This window comes from Taudactylus pleione, unplaced genomic scaffold, assembly GCF_031769625.1.
Source record: "Taudactylus pleione unplaced genomic scaffold, aTauple2 ptg000288l, whole genome shotgun sequence".
NCBI classification, from domain to species: domain Eukaryota; kingdom Metazoa; phylum Chordata; class Amphibia; order Anura; family Myobatrachidae; genus Taudactylus; species Taudactylus pleione.
This window is the reverse complement of record NW_028284690.1, coordinates 2,428,564-2,447,795: the sequence shown is the minus strand read 5'-3', so window position 1 is coordinate 2,447,795 and position 19,232 is coordinate 2,428,564. Positions and strand designations below refer to the sequence as shown.

The 19,232-nt window shown below is 41.0% G+C and overlaps 1 pseudogene; it reads right to left on the bottom strand.

The window, feature by feature from the left end:
• Nucleotides 1-3,175: 3,175 nt before the first annotated feature.
• LOC148511970 (uncharacterized) lies at nt 3,176-7,446 on the bottom strand (annotated as a pseudogene).
• Nucleotides 7,447-19,232: the final 11,786 nt, after the last annotated feature.

The following is a 19,232-nucleotide window of genomic DNA, read 5'->3' as shown; positions in this document are numbered from 1 at the left end:
TGTTGTCACAGAAATCCTAAATCATTTTCAGCATCATTCATGGCAAAGAAATTGTGCAGGAATTTGTGTCCAGATATAGTATCCCATGTGCTGTTGAAGGTGACAGAGGTACACATTTTACAGGGAAGGTATTCCAAGCAATGTGTCAATATATGTGTATAAAAAACTAAATTGAATCTGTAAACACTAACATTAAGAACAAGTTAGCTAAGGTGGATGTGGGGACTGCCATGAGTTGGCTGGAGGATTTACCTCTGGTTTTGTATAGCATTCACACCACTCCAAAGCAGCCACTTAACCTGTGCCCTTATGAGCTACTTTTTGGAAAACTGCCTATGCTCATTGTAAGTCCAGCAACTGACTTGTCACTGTTATATGATTTAACTATGGACTATATTATACAATTCTCACAGCATCTGAGGACTTTACAAGAAAAGCAAGGAAAGCTTATGAAGAGACTCCCAGAGGGAACTTGTCATGGAGTCCAGCCTGTAGACTGTGTAATGGTGAGAAATTTCTTACATTTCGGTTGTCTCATGAATCGATGGCAAGGCCCATTCCAGGTTCTGCTAAAAACCTTGATGTGGCTGAAAAGGACAGTTGGATTCACACATCTCACTGCAAGAAGGTTTCCAACCCGGTGGTGAGGTCAGTTGAAGCAAGAGAAGATGCAGAAAAAGACATTGACTTTGATTTAAATTTAACAAACTTATTTGATGATGGGCCTGAACAGAGCCACAGTTCAGACCAAGATCTAGGTTCACAGAATTGGGAGATATCCTTAGTGATGTTTCTGTGGATTGTGGGCAAAGGAAGGGCTATGTGTGAACAAGTCTCTGTGTATCCATTAATAGAGGCATTTATTTTTGTTGCATTCAATTTTTGATTTTTCTAGTGAATGAGGGCTGTCAAGGACTAGTGGCTGATGGGGACGGTGTGGAGAGTTATCCTAGGGGTACTGCCGGGGTCATAATGGTGGACTCCACTCCTGTTTTGAAACTCATGATAATAAGGTTAAGAGTATTAACCACATTAAGAGCTATAACACACTTATTTTACTGCTGATACTCCCAGGTATAGGTACGGATCAGAGGATGGTCAAAAGACCACGGTAAAAAATTCTTAATAACCCGTATAGAAAAATATAGAAAAATAATTAGAACATTTAAAAATATATAAAAGTAACAAAATACAGGTAAATAAGGACTCATACTGGTACTGTGTATAAGATGCATCTGGTGAGGTATCAGAAAAGAAGAGCCATTACAGTGAGGAAAAGGTGTGGAGGTTTGCCTCACAAATCCAAAATGTATATAAATATTGTGGTCTAAACCAGAGAAGAGGTGTATGCAAAGATAGCACCTCTATACAAACTGACACTTCTTCCCCTTATAATGAGCTCATAGGAAGAACAATAAGGTTGATTGTTGGGTATGTAGTCACCATGTCATTCAGGGAATGTTGTGTTAATGTCTGTCTCATTGCACTCAAATCAAACAACACTTCACACACTATGTAGAACTCACACACTTGAACCTTATAATGTCACAGGTTCCCTACATTTAAAATGAACAAGGTATCCAAGGTATGATCAGGACAACGTCATGTGTATTAATAAAATGGTATAGGAGCTGAGGGTACTTATTTGGAAACTAGTGTTTGTAACACAATCTTACAGAGGACCTTTCAGAATTAAACTTGTTTGGGGATCTTTTAGAGATCATTAAATACACAAAACCTAATAATGAAGAATGCGTGAGTGCATTAATAAACTGTGTAATAACAGAAGGAATGTAAGGGGTACAATAAAACATACAGTCTTCATATTGCAGAATGTGACAAGCAAGAAGAAAGCGTGGATGAAAAGAGTGCCCGTTGTAATGTTCTGTATGATGCTTTTTATAACACATTGTCTAATAAATTCCTAGAAGTTGTCAGAGCTCATGCAGCAGTGTGGCACCACAAGCCCCAGCCAGCATGAGGACATAAAAGCACAGGGTGTGTAGCTTCAGTATGAAGATATCTCTGTGCCAGAACTGTAATTTAGACTGCACCAGACTAAAATGATGTTGTTGTTAACTCCAGCCATTTTCAGACAGTGAAGGCAAGATCAAGGATCAGCCATTTTGTTTGATGCAGATACTGTCAGAACCTTACTATGAGTTGAAGGATAACAAAGCTCAGACTGTATTAAAGTGCTATTTAACTACAAAGCAGTAATAATGTGCAAAAGCAGTATACAGCCTTCTTCCTGCAAACCAACAAGAGTCAAGCATGTACATTCTGCCTCCTATTCAAGCAGTAAGTCAGTTAAGGAAATTTTGTGACTGTTAAATATTGTCAGTTCTGTGGAACCACAGATCCCATACTGCCTGGATTGTCATTTGTTTTTACATCAAAGTATTAAACCACAAAACTTTTGCTATCACAGAGAGTGTTATTCAGTGCAACTATTGTGCAACTCTTGTGCAGATATAGGAACATCATTTTAGGAGCAATAAGCTTTCTGCGGGATCTGCTTATTTTACCTGTTCATTAAAGGAACTATTGTTTGTGGCCACTTAACCTTAAACCTCTAGTGAGAGACTGAGATATTGTGCGGGACTTTATTGCTACTATGGGAACGGATATACCACAGTGACTTCATCTTCCTAAAGGGTATTTTACCTCTGCGACACAAGACTATTTGCGCACCAGGATACACTTTACCAAATTGCTATTCAGGGCCGGTGCTAGGATTCTAGGTGCCCTAGGCAAATCTACACAATACTGTCCCTACCTCCCCCAACACCCTCCCCCCAGCTATTCAAATACAAACTTGACTCAAATTAATAGTTTTATTTATAGATTTATTAAAAATGCAAAATATAGCAACAATAAATAACAGTAGCAGCAATAACATCATCAATTTGTACATGAAATGTACAGAAAAAAGTGCAGTAATAAATAACACTATACATTAGCAGCAATAACATCAACACTTTGTACATGAAATGTACAGAAAAAAGTGCAGTAATAAATTAGATTTTTACTTTCCACGCTTTTACTTTAGCAAATTTAGAGACAAGCTCTTTCACGTCAACTTTTTTTGCGATTTCATGTTCTATTGACAAGAGAGAGAGACCAACATATCTTTCTTGCATTGTTGAAGATCGAATGTAAGTTTTAATTAACTTTAACTTGGAAAAGCTTTGCTCACCACTGGGAGATTCAAAAGGATGCGAAGAGCAATAAATGTGTTGGGGACAAGATTTGTCAGCTCATTTTTACACAGAAAGTTTAATACATCTTGTGGAGATGTACACTCTGGAACGCACCTTGCAATACTTTGTAATTCACAACATAAATCAGAAGCATCAATATCTTTGGAGTCCCCATGTTGTAAAGTTTGCTCCAACTTGCAATAATCTTCCATAATTTGCATTGTTGTTCTATTCTGTATACTATGAACATCATAGAGGAAGCCAAACACAGAACTAATTTGATTCATCTGTGTGAATCTTTCTTCAACTGATTGTATAGCTGCAAAATAAAAGTTTACTTTGAATTTTTCCTTAGGATTCTGAATAGGCTCATCCTCTGCTTCATATATAAGAACTGCTTCCTCTTTCTACTAATACGAACAGGATTTGCTTCAAACTGTGCTGGTATCCCGAATGACTCAGCAAGTTCACCAGCCTCTTCCTGCACTTTCCTGAACCCTTCATCACTCCTGCAGTCTACAAGAAACTTCCTTGTTGCGTTCAGTTGTTTAATGGAATTGTGTATGTCAAATTCCTTCACCTGAATCAGTTTGCTAGTCATATTGACCTCAAACAATATACCATACCAAACCATTAGAGAAACCAACAACTTGACCTTGTGCTTCTATTCTTGAGGTGTTGCCAGATGCTCCCATTATGGTATTGTCATTATAGATTTCAATCAGGGCATCATATTTATCACCAAGCTGAAAGCTGAAAGAGGTTTCAAGGCATCAATGCGACTTTCTCATCTTGTTTCACTCAATGGCTTAACTGTAAGACTAGGCACATGGTGCAGTAGAACTGTCCATCGGCGTGTGGATGCTGAGAAGTACACATAAACATGTTGTATAAGATCAAAAAACATGTGGCCTCCAAACAGCACTTGGCAGCATCATTCACAACTAAATTCAAAGAATGTGCACTGCAAGGAACAAACAATGCTCTTGGGTTAAGATCCAAAATTCTTCGTTGCACACCATTTTTCTTCCCTTTCATGTTGCTTCCGTTATCATAGCCTTGACCACATAAATTTACAAGAGGTAATGACATTTCTTCTAACTGGTGAAGGATGATGTCTGTCATACCAGCACCACTTGTTTCCTTTAGCTGCAAAAATCCTAAGAAATGTTCTTTTATGCATACAGGTTCGCAATCATCAGTTAATGAAGCTATGTTCACAAAGCGAAGAATCATGGTCATTTGTTCAATGTGGTTTACATCAGGTGTACAATCAATAATTATTGAGAAATACTTGGCAACCTGAACAGATTTAAGAATTTCTGCTTTGATGGTGTTGGATAATAGTTGGATAAGTTCATTCTGTATATCTTTACCAAGATAGTGCACATGGGTCTCTTTATCTCTTATTTTACAAATATGTTCACCCATTATGGGGTCGAACAAAGCAAGGAATTCAATAATTTTCAGGAAGTTCTCATTTCCAGCTGTGTGCAATTTTTCATTTGTTCCACGTAAGGCCAGATTTTACATACCGAGAACTCTCACTAAAGCAACTAGTCGTTCAAGGATTTGCTGCCAGTACTTTTTCTTTTGTTTAATTAGGCGCATATTTTCTTCATCATTTGTTTTTTGCTTTCAATCGTAATTCAAGCTCCTTCCAGTTTTGAAAAATTACCAAATGTGCATCACTGTGTGCCGGGACTTGCTTCTACTTGGAGCCTAAAGTGATTACAAACTGGAATACTATACGACTCAGAACCCCTAAGATCAGGTGTGATTGGTTTCTCTTCAACACCTTGAGTATGTTCCTCATACTCTACGTCAGCTTCTGAGACTGTAGACAAAACTGTTTTCTCTGCTTCAGTTTCAGGTTGAATATTTGAAGTAGAGCTACCGTCATCATCCTGATGTTGTGGCAGAAGATACTTGAGAAAGGAACCTTCCTGCTTGGCTAGATCCTTATCCTTTTCATCCCTCAGATTACAAAATTGTGCTCCAGATAATTTTTTTTTTCTGTCTGCCACGGAGGAAATTCAACTGAAAAAATTAAGCCTTTTTGCTGTAGTGTTCTCATAAAGATATACAGAAATAACATTTCATAGTATACCTAATAGGATTCAATAAGACAGCATGCAAGTTCTCCACTTCTAACAGAATGCAAAACACTGAAGAAGCATAATTCTGCTAACCTACAATTATAGTCCCACTTAATCCTATCTTTCTCAAATGTTCCTCTCAAGAAAAGAAGACTTGCTCCAGGTTGGCAACTACAGCTCTCAGTACCAAAAATACAGTTAAACTAGAATCGGTGTGTACGAGAAATCGAAGTGGGCTACTTTAAATCTGCGCCTTGTGTGATAAGGGAAAATACCCTACATATTTTAGAAGCTTTTTGGTTGAATTAAACATTTTTAGGGAACTTTTAAGTAAAAAAAAACATCAGCCACAGAGTGAGCTTTCCATAACTTACTTCTTCCACATATGGGAGCAGGCCCAGAACATTAGTGAACCCCTGAACTATAATTTAGAAATAACAGCCCTAAAAATGAGAATTAACCATCTAATGTATGTATATACATTAGATAATAACTGTATTTACAACTCCAACTCATGCCCTTAAAATATATTTTTTTTAGAAAATGTATTTTTTTAACATGTACAAGTTGGTTCAGTGTGGAGTGTAAAATAATAATGATAAGTCTTACTTCCTCCAGGCGAGATGGCAGTCCTGCAGTCAAGATGCACTGATTTCTGATGCAGATGTATATGGTCAATGGTGTCCAGGCTTCATATCTGTCCGTGGACAAGTGGCTGCAGTAAAAGCAGTAAATTGTTTAAATAGCTTTTACTGCTCAACAGTGCCATTTCCACTTTTATGGCAGTTACTGAGTCGCAAAAGTAGCAGCCACATCTGGAATTGACCCCAGCACTCAAGCAGCTTGTTTTCCACAGCTTGTGCTCTTCTGTTTAATTTGGACCTGTTTCTGTTCCTTTGGTATTAACATCAATAGCATTAATTTCCAGCTATTTACAGTCAATTTTGAACACATCACACTTAAATGCAATCCAAAACACGTGAGATCTAGTTTTTAAATCTGAGTTCCCAATTGCGAGAAGACCCAAGCCGAGACTTGCTTCTACTTGGAGCCTAAAGTGATTACAAACTGGGATACTATACGACTCAGAACCCCTAAGATAAGGTGTGATTGGTTTTGATGAAAACCGAACCGCACATCTCAAACCAATACTACAGTTAAATTAATGCAATATTAGCATTTATCATCAAGCCAAATAATACATAACATGTATTATTAAAACATGTTATGCATTATTGATTTGCTGATAAATGAGTCAGCTCTTCACCCCAAACAAAGAATATTACTCCACTCCACCATCCCCCACCACCAGGGACGTAACTAGGGTAGTGCGACCAGTGCCATGGCACAGAGCACCGTAGGGCAGGGGGCGCTGTTTGGGACTGTAAATTTTCCTGTTTAGCATCATTCTCACTTGTAGTTTCTTTAATCCCCAGCATCTTCTGGCCTCCCCTATCTCTTCCTTGGCCATTCCCCATGGCTCTTTTTCAGGTGCATTATCTTATGTCCCTATTTAAAAAATAGGGGAAGGGGGCACCAATGCTCTCTCTGGCACAGGGCACCAAAAAGTCTAGTTACAGCTCTGCCCACCACCCCTGTAAAGCTGCCAGCGACTACAAGTAGTTTTAAAAGTTCCATACATATTTCTTCTTAATTGTTATTATTTATTTTCTTTTTATGTTATTCCCTGCAGCATACCTCTCTGCCACTGGTATATAGCTATGTACTCTTGTGTAAATCTAATGTATTTATGAGTTTTGCTGCTGAGCTATTGTTTGCTTGCCGAGTCAGACAGTGCCCCGCCACAAACAAAGAATATTACCCCCCCTCCTCTACCATACTAGTCCCCATGCCCAGGGCCGGATTAACAATGGGGCGGGTGGAGCTACAGCTCCAGGCCCACCCACGAAAATAGGCCCACAGGATCCTCTATCGTTTTGACATTGACAACAGGAAAGCATTTCCTGTCACCACCACCAGCCACACTGCAAAGCCCATTTACCTCCAGCTTTGCTAGGCTCTGCCCATCCAGCCCCTGGCCGTCCAAAAGCTCTAGAGTGCTTGGATATCAGAAGCACCGCCCATTCACCTCCCAGATGTCCAAAGCACGGCCCACTCATCCAGCTCTTGGAAGCCCCGCCCATTTGTTTATGTTCGTCGAAGCCCCGCCCACTCGTGGCACCCTAAGCCCCGCCCTCTTGTCATCTAAAGAGCCCCGCACATTCACTTCCCCCAATCCCTCCCTCCTCAGCAACTTAGTTGTGGGCACCTGGTTAAAAGTGGAGTAACAGAGCTGCCTCGAGGTACTGATGGATGGTAGCTGGCTGAGAAACACATGGGCACTGGTCAGCTGTCACCATCTGTGAGATGATGTCTACTTTAATCCAACAAGTAAGTCACAGTTTAATGTCTGGTTCTGTTCTGCTCTGTGTTATGACCTTCTCCTGGGGCTGTGTATCTATCTATCTATCTATCTATCTATCTATCTATCTATCTATCTATCTATCTATCTCATATCTATCTATCTATCTATCTATCTATCTCATTATCTATCTATCTATCTATCTATCTATCTATCTATCATATTCCTGAGTGCTACACCTTTGATGTATGTATGCATTTAATATGGGGGCACCGTAAGAAGGTATAGGTTTGTATTGGAGTGCCGAACCTGTGTGTGTGTGTGTGTATGTATGTATATATAAATATATACATGCATACATACATACATATAAAAACACATTTAAAAGTGAAGTCTTTTGGATTTTAACGTTAAATAAAATACCCTATCACCAGTAGACCTTAATGAAGGATATGAGATCATTCCCTTCATTGATTAAAGGTGCTGCAGTATGTACAAGTGCATTTTATTTCTCATCTTTTAAATATGGTAATCATGATAATGTCACTACATTGTTATGTTATGTGTCTGCTATGTGTTTTTTTTATTATAATTATGTATTTTTTTATTATGTATTGTTTTGTGGATCTGGAAAAGATACATACGGGTTAAAGTCATCATTCCACGTTTATATTCATTATTACTGTAATGCTATGGTTATGTCGTGTGTGTATATATACACTCGATTGGAATTATGATATGTTGTCCATTTTAATGTATGCACCTATATAACTAGCATTAATGAATATACTTCGTTTATTATACAAATCCGAGTTTGTATACTGAAACCGCTCATGTAGGCGTGTATTGTTTATGTTTTGAAAGACCGCCCATTAGATGGGTTGATTGGTTTAGCACCTTGTTATTACCGAGGCACAGCGTCGCCCAAGCCAGCCCTCTGACGAAATGAGTGACGCGATCTTGTGCTGCCCGGCATCTCCTCCGGCTACCTCGGTCCCCATGGCATCGGCACGCTTCAGCTACCAGCGTTGGGTGTTTGTCCCGGAGGTCTCGTGGATGATGGTTGGTGATTGCCTGGGATATATTCTTACATGTCGTGGTAATCAGCCCACAGAGTTTTTTCGACTGGGTATGAGTACATCTCGATCAGTGGAATATCTTTTAACTAAGTGTTTATTAAGACTTTTATGCACTATGGAGCGCCCCTCTTTCTTTTGTCTTTGCTTGTACTAGAGATCTGTATATATGTATACAGTATATTTCCTATCCCCTATGTCCCACCCTGTCTCTATTCACTGCTCTCTCCCCTCTTCTGCCATTCAGGCTCCAATATACAGGACCGCGGTTCTGGACCAAGTGGAGCCCAGGCCGAGATTTTCCTTTGGCGCTACCACCTTCATACACCATCTGCCACCAAGGCCCTAAGATGAGTACACACAAGATGATATTTTGGATGATTGTCATTTTGAGATGAATCAGAAGGACAAGTTGTCCACATCATCCCGTGTGTATGCACCATTGCGTGCTCCTGCACATCTTTCATTGCATCTTCAGATCTGCCTGCAGTGCAGGACAATCTGAATATCTGGGGGCCGACACCATGGTTCTGGATGCAGCGGGGGAACAATATATCGGCTGGTCATACACCAGATCGTGCAGTGTGTTACGGACCGCAAGATTTATATCAGGCCGTCGCTGAGTACACACATTGTCTAGTGTACTCCTTCCAAAATCCTGGGGATGCTTAATGTTTGCAGTGGCACACTATAGGCCCTTCATAAATTTCAGCTCCAGGCCTATGTAAACCTTAATCTGGCACTGCCCATGCCCCATGTAAAGCCAGTGCAGCTACAATAATGGTGCATACACACGGTACGATTAAAATGCCCAATTTGAACTATAACGATATCAATCATATTGTTGAAATCGTGCATTTTTTGGCCCCTACCAATCCCCAAACGTCCATCGATGCACGGGCATGGATGGTCGATAACGCCCATCGCGCGTGCATGCAGTGCAACCTGGTCAATGATGATCAGATTACTATGGTGGGGACCCACGATCGTTGTTCCAGCACACCAGGGAGGGTGCAGGACGATCAGACAGTGATATCGTTAATGTTGTCTGATCGTACTGTGTGTATGCACCATAACTTGCATTTACATATTTACTTTAATCTCATTATTTTTTTTTATGTTCTTCCCAGCCACATACAAGATACAGCACAGATTCTTGATAATATATATAATATATACTGTATGTTATATATAAACAACACACATGTATGTTGAGTGACTCAGCATACATGGTGTTAATATATATAATATACAGTTTATTATAAATAAAACAACACTTGCAATGTATGTATGTATGTATGTTGTGTAGGTTTGTGTCAGTAAGTATATTGGTGCTGCCTTAGACAGTATATAATAATATTATATATTGTCTTTCTACAGCACCAATACACTTACTGACAGTGACACAACATACATTATACATTGCATGTTATTAAAATATAAATGTATTACTATATTGTTGTCATGATAAATATAAATCAATGATTAAATGAATAATTTTATTACATATTGTTTGCAGACACCGCTCTCTGCCGGGCAACAGCCTGATTATTCCCTGTTCCTCAACTCTGAGAGGAAGCGGAGGAGCAAAGGGAAAATTACTAAGGGGTCAGGGGTGGGCCGTGGGTGATAGGCTGGCAGCCAGGTGGCACATCAACATGCATGTGATGCAGCCTGCCTAGTGCCACCCTGATGCTGCTGCTGGAGCCTGGAGGGAGGGGCTGGCTGGGGAGTGAGGACTCGGAGGCGGACTGTCTCTCAGTTCCGACCTCCCATAGCACAGTGGCTGCAGTCCCCGGGCGGACACCACCAGGCAGTCACCACCAAGTACAGACATACTCAGTCATGTGACTGTGCCCAACTGCCACCCAAGGGGACTGTCTGGAGGAGCTGTAGGATAAGCAGTGGGCCGGTGGTTGCGCCTGCGGTCCCTGCCCGGCCAGGTGGACACCGCTGGGCAGTCACTAAGTGCAGTGCAGACATTCTCAGTCATCATGTGACTGGGCCCGGCAGCCGCCCGGTTCGAGTGGACTGTAGGCTACAGTAGCTGGAGTATAAGCGGTGGCTGCGGTCCCCGGATGGACACTGACTGCCGGGCGGTCACCTGCTACAGAATGCTCCTATGGACCTAAAGAGGTGCAGTGCGCTGCTCGTAATAAGCTGCCTGTCAAACACTGTCAGTAATTTTATGGTGCCCTCTAGTGGCCGGTGCCCATAGGCAGCAGTCTAAAGCTGCCTAGTGGAAGCACCGGCCCTGTTGCTATTTTGTTCAGGGTATTAACTAAGCCACGTCTGTGATGGAAAGTAGCTTTGGAACCTGATTGAAACACCATTGTGAGATATCTGAAGAAATTTGCCTCTATCTAATTTAACTGCTAAGTCAGTCATTTATTCAAGTGTCGAAGTACTTGTTTGTTGAAATTTATATTTCCTTGTCCATTGAAGTGTTTATTTATTTGCCAACAAACAAGTTATTGAATTGTCCAAAGAAATTTTGTTGTACATAAAAGTGTTATTGAATGTGTTATGTACAGGTTGTCTTTAGCCATCTTCAACTCTTTTGATACAGAAAATAAAAGGTTAAAGGATTTCTATGTCGGTTATTGAGTTGGGAGTAAGTAAACTTTGCCAGTACCATTGCCTCTCTGTCACTTATATTCATTCTCATATCAGCTGAATCTACATTGCGAGGAAGGAGGAAGAACCACGCTGAAGAACGGAAGTAAGTCTTGGCATTGTAGTTACTCCCTTCCTCCAGAGTGTTACACTTATGTATTTTATTATTTCCTGCATTGCAATTAAGAGCATATAGAAATGATTGAGATTATTTTTATATAGTTGTGTGAGTTGCAAAAGGCCGCATTTGTCGAATGGCCTCAGGCCTTGAGAGGATAAAGCCTTCCCTTTCTCTCTAAAGTAAGCAAGTGTGTGTCTGATGCATCAGCCATCTTATTAAATAGTTTAGCTAAAGGTATGTTAAATGATTTATTAAAAAGTATATAGAGATTAATGTTTTATTTCTTTGCAGGTGTGATTAACTGCAGAGATATACATAGGTTAAACTGCTATATCCATTGTTCTAGCAATAAGAATTGTGAGTTTATAAAACTCACCTGAAAAAGAGGGAGGGGGGAGCAGTCAGAGAACAGAGGAAAAAGCACACAATGAGGGTCTGGGGGTGCCATTGCCATATGTATGTATGAAGTATTGGCTGGCTGCTATTCTGCACTGGGTGTCACAAATTTATTTTACAAGTATTCCCTACTGCTGCTGATATAAACTATGTTTTTGTTGTGAGTCTGTACTGGCAAAATACATGTATGATTAAGCTGTCTTTAAGTAAAAGCATTGTCATTTATTTTAGAATCTGTATTTGTGTGAATTATTTCATTTCTTTTTATAAAAAATAAGGTTTATAAGTAATCCAGAACATATCGCATTATCACTAGCAACCCCAACAGTCGTACTCAAAAGCCAATCCCTCATACCTTTTCAGACCCTAAAAACACTGGAGCTCCATGAGCAGCCAACAACTTTGAAGCCCAAAATTGCAGGAAAGCCACCAAACCAAATATTAAAAGATCAAACCTAAAGAAGGGGAAATTCAAGGACCAATATTATTAAACAAATATAAAAATATGTAACTGATGATCTGCTGAAAGTAAATAAAAATTTCAAATTAAATCATTATTTAGATTAAAATGTCAGAAACAAAAAACAAACAAAAAGACACATAAGGGCAAACCGAATGGGAAGGGATGGGGGGGCAAGAGGTAAAATAGAAAAACCTGCTGAGGGATTGAAATCTTATAATGTAAGTCAATTAGCAGAATTAGTCATATTAAGTTTATCAGATCAGGCAAAAAATTTAAATCCCTCAAAACTCCCACTGCCAAAAGCAGCTAGTGGTAAGTAGCTAATCCCCGAGTAGTATAGACAAGGAAGGCGGGGAAACTTGATATAACCAAAACAAGACAAAACACAAGACACGACAGACAAGGGGGGGAAATAAATACAAAAAAAATACAAACAGACAAAACATGAAAACAATATGACTGCAAATGCACTGGCAATAGAAACAAAAATCAAGAGGGAGATCTCAGATACTTGATTTAGAGCAAGGGCGGACAGGCAATGCAGAGGGTATAATTATCAGTTCGCAATCTATAGTTTTTCTCATACGAGTGCCATGTGAATAGAAAACTGCAGACATCACACCTACAGGGTCAATAATATTTCTGATTATTATTTTTATATCTTTTGTTTAAAAATGTGTGTTTACACAGAAAATATTTTTTTAGTTTTAGCTTTGTGCCCTGTACATTTGCTATACATCCATACCTACTGTATTTATATTTGTTTTTAAAGTTTACCACTCACATCTTGTGCTCCCATCTGTAATTTTTCTTTACCAAGAACTGTGCAGTTTTATATATATTTAATTTAATGCTTTACTGCAAATAGTTATTTTTAAATATTTACTACAAGGTTAGTTGAAACAGATGTCTGTTATTAAATTCATGTTTGTTGTGTGTTCCAAGCAGGTGAACAATGAGAGCTGCACTCTCTACTTCTCTGATACTAATTTGGGTTGAGTATTTTTTTTTAGGGTAAGACGGATAATTTTTAATTGTAATTTCTTTTGTTTCTATATCTTAGAATTTTATTTAGAAAATGAGTACTAGTCATACAGAAATAACAAAGATCAATCACCGATAAAATTAAGTGACAAATTAGATCATAAAAAATCTACACAGACAAAAAAAACATACTTAACTAGAAAACATTACAGGCAATAGCTTGTCAACATTAATAACAAATGTTACTAGGGTGAAAAATAAAATAAAAAATAAAAAATTAATCAAAGGATATCGATATATAAGAGCTTAAGAGTAGTTATGGTAGGTCTTCAAAAAAACTTGATGGGATGAGTAATCACAATCAAGAAAGAGGAAGGGAAAAAAAGGAAAATATATATATAATAGAGAAAGTAAAAAATATTCAATAATACAAATAGGATATAGGAAGGGGGGGAGCAAGCCGGGGGAAAGAAAAGAAAAAAAAGGAGGAAATGAAGAAGGTTGGGAAGGGACTGTGTAGGAAACAAAGAGCAGGTGATTAGGACAGGCTAGGAGGAGATATACTCTGAGACCCATACCATGGAGACCATACTGCAATAAACGTATACACCATGTTGTTCTGGAGACTTGTTATGTACTCCATTTTGGCCACAAACCAGATGCAGTTGAGAAGCTGTTGGTGGGTTGGAGGATATAATTGCTTCCAAGACCTGGCAATTTGATATTTAGCAACACAGAGGATATGTAGGACCAATTTATTCTCATGTTTGGATAATTGGTGGGCCGGAGCACACACAAGCAACTAGGCTGGCGTAAGTGTAGAGTCAAGGAGGACTAAGGAGGATATAAGAGATTGGACCATCAACCAGAAGGCGGCAATATGTGGACATGTCCACCAGATGTGGAAAAAGGAACCAATTTGTCCACACTGTCTCCAGAAGAGGTTCGAAGTATTTGGATATATTTTATGTAAATGCTCTGGGATGAGGTACCAGCGAGTGTATACCTTATACGAATTTTCCTTAATATAAACACTAATAGTACCGGATGTTGGCGAGACCTGACCAAAGGTGCGGAGTCTAACCTACTGGGAGGTGTTCACCAGTGACCCCTCCAAGCGGGATTTGGGCTTAGGCTGCACCCAGTAGGCAGGTTGCAGCCCTTTGGTCAGGTATCCGGCACAATTGGGAAAAATGGAAGAACACTACCACAGAGCATGCACAGGAGATTGATATTGGAGGGTTGTACTGAAGTGATGTACAGAGAACACACTTAGTGGTTTCACTTGCAATGCTGGCACAGGAGATGGTATAATGAGCGGGTACTTGGATGATGTACTAAGTACACACACTGGCTTTAGATGCAGCATTGACACAGGAGAATAGTATCACAAGATGGTACTTGAATGATGTACTAAGAACACACACTGTGGCCTCAGACGCAGCACAGGAGAATGGTATCACGAGATGGTACTTGAATGATGAACTCAGTACACACTCTGTGGCCTCAGACACAGCACAGGAGAATTGTATCATAAGATGGTACTTGAATGATGAACTCAGTACACACGCTGAGGATTCAGCCATGGAGTTAGCCCAGAAGATGACTCTTAATAAATTGTAGTCAAAAGATGTTCTGAGTTCACACACCGTGGAAAACACTAGAAACAAGTCACTAGAAGAACGGAGCTTAGTACCAGGAATGCTGCAACAGCAAATTAACACTGGAAGTAACGATGTTGTACAGGCAGCTTCCTGTTGTCCAGAGCCCAGTTATATATCCTAAGGAAGCAGTCCATTGGAGGACACTGTCAGCTGACTACAACCAATGCTACCATTGGGTAAAGGGTTAGTCAGATGAAAACAGACTATCATGGCAGTGGCAAACACAGGATTTATAGAGTGGTTTTTCCAAATGCTTGATTTTAGAGTGAGTGTGGCCAGTCCATGAAGATGGCAGAATTAGCACTTATCCAGCTTTAATATGCTTCATATAAAGTATATTGTGTGCCATAATTCCGGCATATACTGAACTAGCGATCACAGTAAGTAGATGTGAGCACCATTCCAGAGTATTGGAAAAAGTCTGGTGGAGCAGCAGAATAACCTAGCACTACCCTGGACATCTATGTACATATTGGGCTCTATAGCAGTACATCCCTAACAGTGCATGGTTTCCAGATCTTCTAGTTGGTGCACAGGTTATTTATTACTGGCTGATACATGTTAAAAGGTGGTGCTAATTATGTCATTTGTGATACTGAGAAGAAGATGCAGCACTAGTAAAATTCTATTATATTACTATTTCTATTGTGGCCATGGTGTGGGCTGGGAAGGGGAGTTTCCAGGCAGCCGGAAACCCCCAATGCATTTGCCTATGATGGCTGTGTCCATGATGGTAACCTCAGGAACCAGATCATGGAGTGAGCACATGGATGTCCTAGCAGATCCCAGGTATAATCCTCAGCGGGTCACTCACCGCTGCACCTGGCATCTGACCGCTCTAGAGATCAGGGGAAGCCGGCGCTGAGGTGACTAATGGCCGACATTAAGAGAGAAATAATCTTTTAAGACTTCTTTAATTTTCATCTGAAATTGAGGAGGTCTCAGAAGGGCCTTAGTAAGCCACCAAGAGGGTCTGGTGATTGGAGTTTCTAGAAGATCAAAGGAGGAGGTAACAATGGAATGGTCAGAACATGAATAATATTTGCATCTATGTGTTGTGAGGGTTAGAATAGAAAGTATAATGCCTACAAGGGGGATTTAGAGAGTGCCATGTATTGAAAACACCGGCAGTATTCATATGTTTGTGAGAGTTCTAGAAATAGGACATATAGAAGGATGGTTTTGGGGGGTAGATTTGTCTAGAGTCGTGTCGAGAACGGAGTTAAAATCACCATCAAGTAACAGGTGACTGATACGATGTTTGTGCAAAAATCTTAAAAAAGGAGTTGAAGAAATGGTGTTGGCCTTCATTAGGGGCATATACTGTGGCAATAGTGACCTCTGCGTGCCAGAGCCTAACAGTTAGGATGATATATCAACCATCTGCATCAGTGTATACAGAATCTTGAGTAAAGGGTAATTTCTTATTAGTGAGAATGGCTACTTCGTTGTGTTTAGTTGTTCTGGTGGAGTATAACACAGTGGACAATCATTTAGAAAGCAGAATAGGGTGACCAGGTGTGCGAAAATGGGTTTCCTGCAAAAGGACTCTATAGGCCTTCGGTGATTGAATAGTATGGAATAAATGCGACCGTTTTTGAGGAGTATTAAGGCCTCAGACATTCATTGAAGCTTGGGTTGAGTATTTAAACCATGTTCAAAAAACACTAACCTGCATCTAGGGACTGCTGTTCGGCACTCCAGTGAGGTCCTCTGGGGCTCCGATCAGCTGGTCTCCGGTTCCAGCACTGTGAGCATGGTCAGCTGCTGCATAGAGCAGCTGACAAGAGTCTCAGTGCAGAAGCCCAGAGACCAGCTGACCAGAGCCCCAGAGAGAGGATCTCACCAGAGTACTGACCACTGAGGTAAGTGTAAGCTGAGCGGGGGGGTCATGGGGACAGTCACAGGGGTGGGAGGTAGCTGGTGTAGACACACTGTCCCTGTAATGTTTTTTGAAAAATACAGAAACAAGTGTGCGGACGGGATTCGCAGGAACACAACCTATGTCCCTGCATGCAGACTTTAGTACATTCATGTGATATTTCCTAAATTCGCAATGCGAACTTAGTCAAAAATATTACACTACAACCGCATTTTAAATGCGGTTTGTAGTAAATAGGGGCCTTAAGCATCTGCAAAGAGAGCTGGAATCAGCAGGGGCTGCCGAGACTGCATAACCCAACAATTATGGATGTCTCTAACATCCTAATTCTACTTAATGCTTGCAGTGACCGTGAATCTTAAGAACTACAGCTGCCCTCATTCTTATTTCTTTCCCCTTGCTCTAGCCTTCCCTTCTGTTAGTTACATGCCTCAAGCAAAGCAGCCACACCCTTCCCTGCAAGCCAATCATTCTTAAAAGAAGCTCAGCTTCTCAGACAAGGTGAGGAGTTGTCTGAATGAATGACTGGCAAGTGAATCAATGGCTTCGTGGTGGGGTGGTTGGGCTAATGGCTGCTAAGGAGTGAATTGATTAATGAATTTTTGAGAATGAGTGCTGGTGTTGTGGTATTGAATGGTGCTGGAGTGGGGTATAATGGGTACTGGATGGGGTGAGTTTTATGGGTGCTGACTAATTGGGTGAATCAGAACCTCCAACATGACTCCTTCCATGAGGTACAAAATGCTCTGCTCCTGGACTTCCCTCTTAATGTATGATTGCTGTCACTTGTGTTGAACTACTTAATTGATGAGAAGGGTGTTTCAACACAGGTGACAGCAATCATACATTAAGAGAGAAATCAAGCAGCAGAGCATTGTGTACCTGATGGAAAGGGTCATGTTTGGGATCTGTGTGAATGGGTTAATTGCTACTGACAAGAAGGGTGAATGGTGATTATAAATGGGTTGATGGGAAGATCATTGGACATTTTGGGTGCTCTGATTCTGCAACAATGTTCCAAAACTGTATGGACAGGATGTGTGATATACATATGAAAAATTACTCCCTCCCCCCCATTTGCATACACTTTGGTTCTGACAGACTAAAAATGTGTCACATACTAGTTGTCACAGTGCGCCGGACACCAGCTACCACTTACTGGGTCTGCAAGCACTGGAATCTGCGGCGGGCAGCAGGCGGGGAGTTCCCGGCACCTGCTGCCATGACGTCTGCTCCGGGCCCCCCTCATGCCAGCTGGAAGTGCAGGCGGCCGCGGCTTTCCTAGGAGTGCGCACACCATCCTGCAAAGAAACTTAAATGGACAGCTGCACCAAACGTGAAGTCATGTTTGGCACGAGATTTGAACCTCCTCTATAAGAGGAAGTCTCTGGCACCAAACAGGTGCCAGAGTATAGGCTCCATAACATACTCCAGCGTTCCTAGTACTTACCTGTTATCCTGATCTTGACCTTGGCTTGTTGTGACTCCGAATTCGTTTGACTCCTTGTACTGCTCCTGTTATCTGGTTTTGACCTTGGCTGCTCCCTGTGACCCATTTACGTCTGCTCCCTGGTACCATCTCATCTGTTTGGTTTGACCCGGCCTGGCGACTACGTTTATTCTTTTGCACCTTATTCAGTGTCCACCAGTACCTGTATAGGGGAACCTAACCTGAGGGCCGCGACCTGTGTGTCAGACAGCCAAGTCCATACCTTCTTGCGAGGGCCCTGGTGAATACTGCCGGCACATTAGACTCCGCGCCTCAGGCATAGGTCTAGCCAATTCCCTAAATATGGGCTGCATCCACAATCCGTCCGAGAGTTGTGACAGAATACTCTGGCCAACGACATGGATGCTAGTGGTAATCCATCACCACGAGACCTGCACGAGAACTTACTTGCTAGAGTGAAGAAGCAAGAACAAGACCAGGCACAGATTATGCAGTGTTTGCAGCAAGTCGGTGTCGCTCAAGCACCTCCGGTACAACCAGGTCCACCTATTACGGCACCAACCACAGGGGCTTCTGCACCAATATGGATTCCGAATCCAACAAAGTATGATGGGGATCTGGCAGGATGTCATGGATTCCAGAACTCAATCCAGGTCATTGTCCAGGCAGCAAGTTTCCCTTCAGACAGGACAAAAGTGGCTTATATCATCTCGCTATTGTCAGGTCAAGCATTGGCTTGGGCCTCTCCATTGTGGGAAAGGTACGATCCGCTTGTCAACAACAGTGCCGAGTTTCTGAGAGCCTTTCGGAAGGTCTTTGATGAACCTGGGCGAGTGTCCTCGCAGGGTCGGCCATCTTGCATCTGAAACAGGGGAACCAATCTGCGGGACAGTATGCCTTACAGTTCTGAACCCTT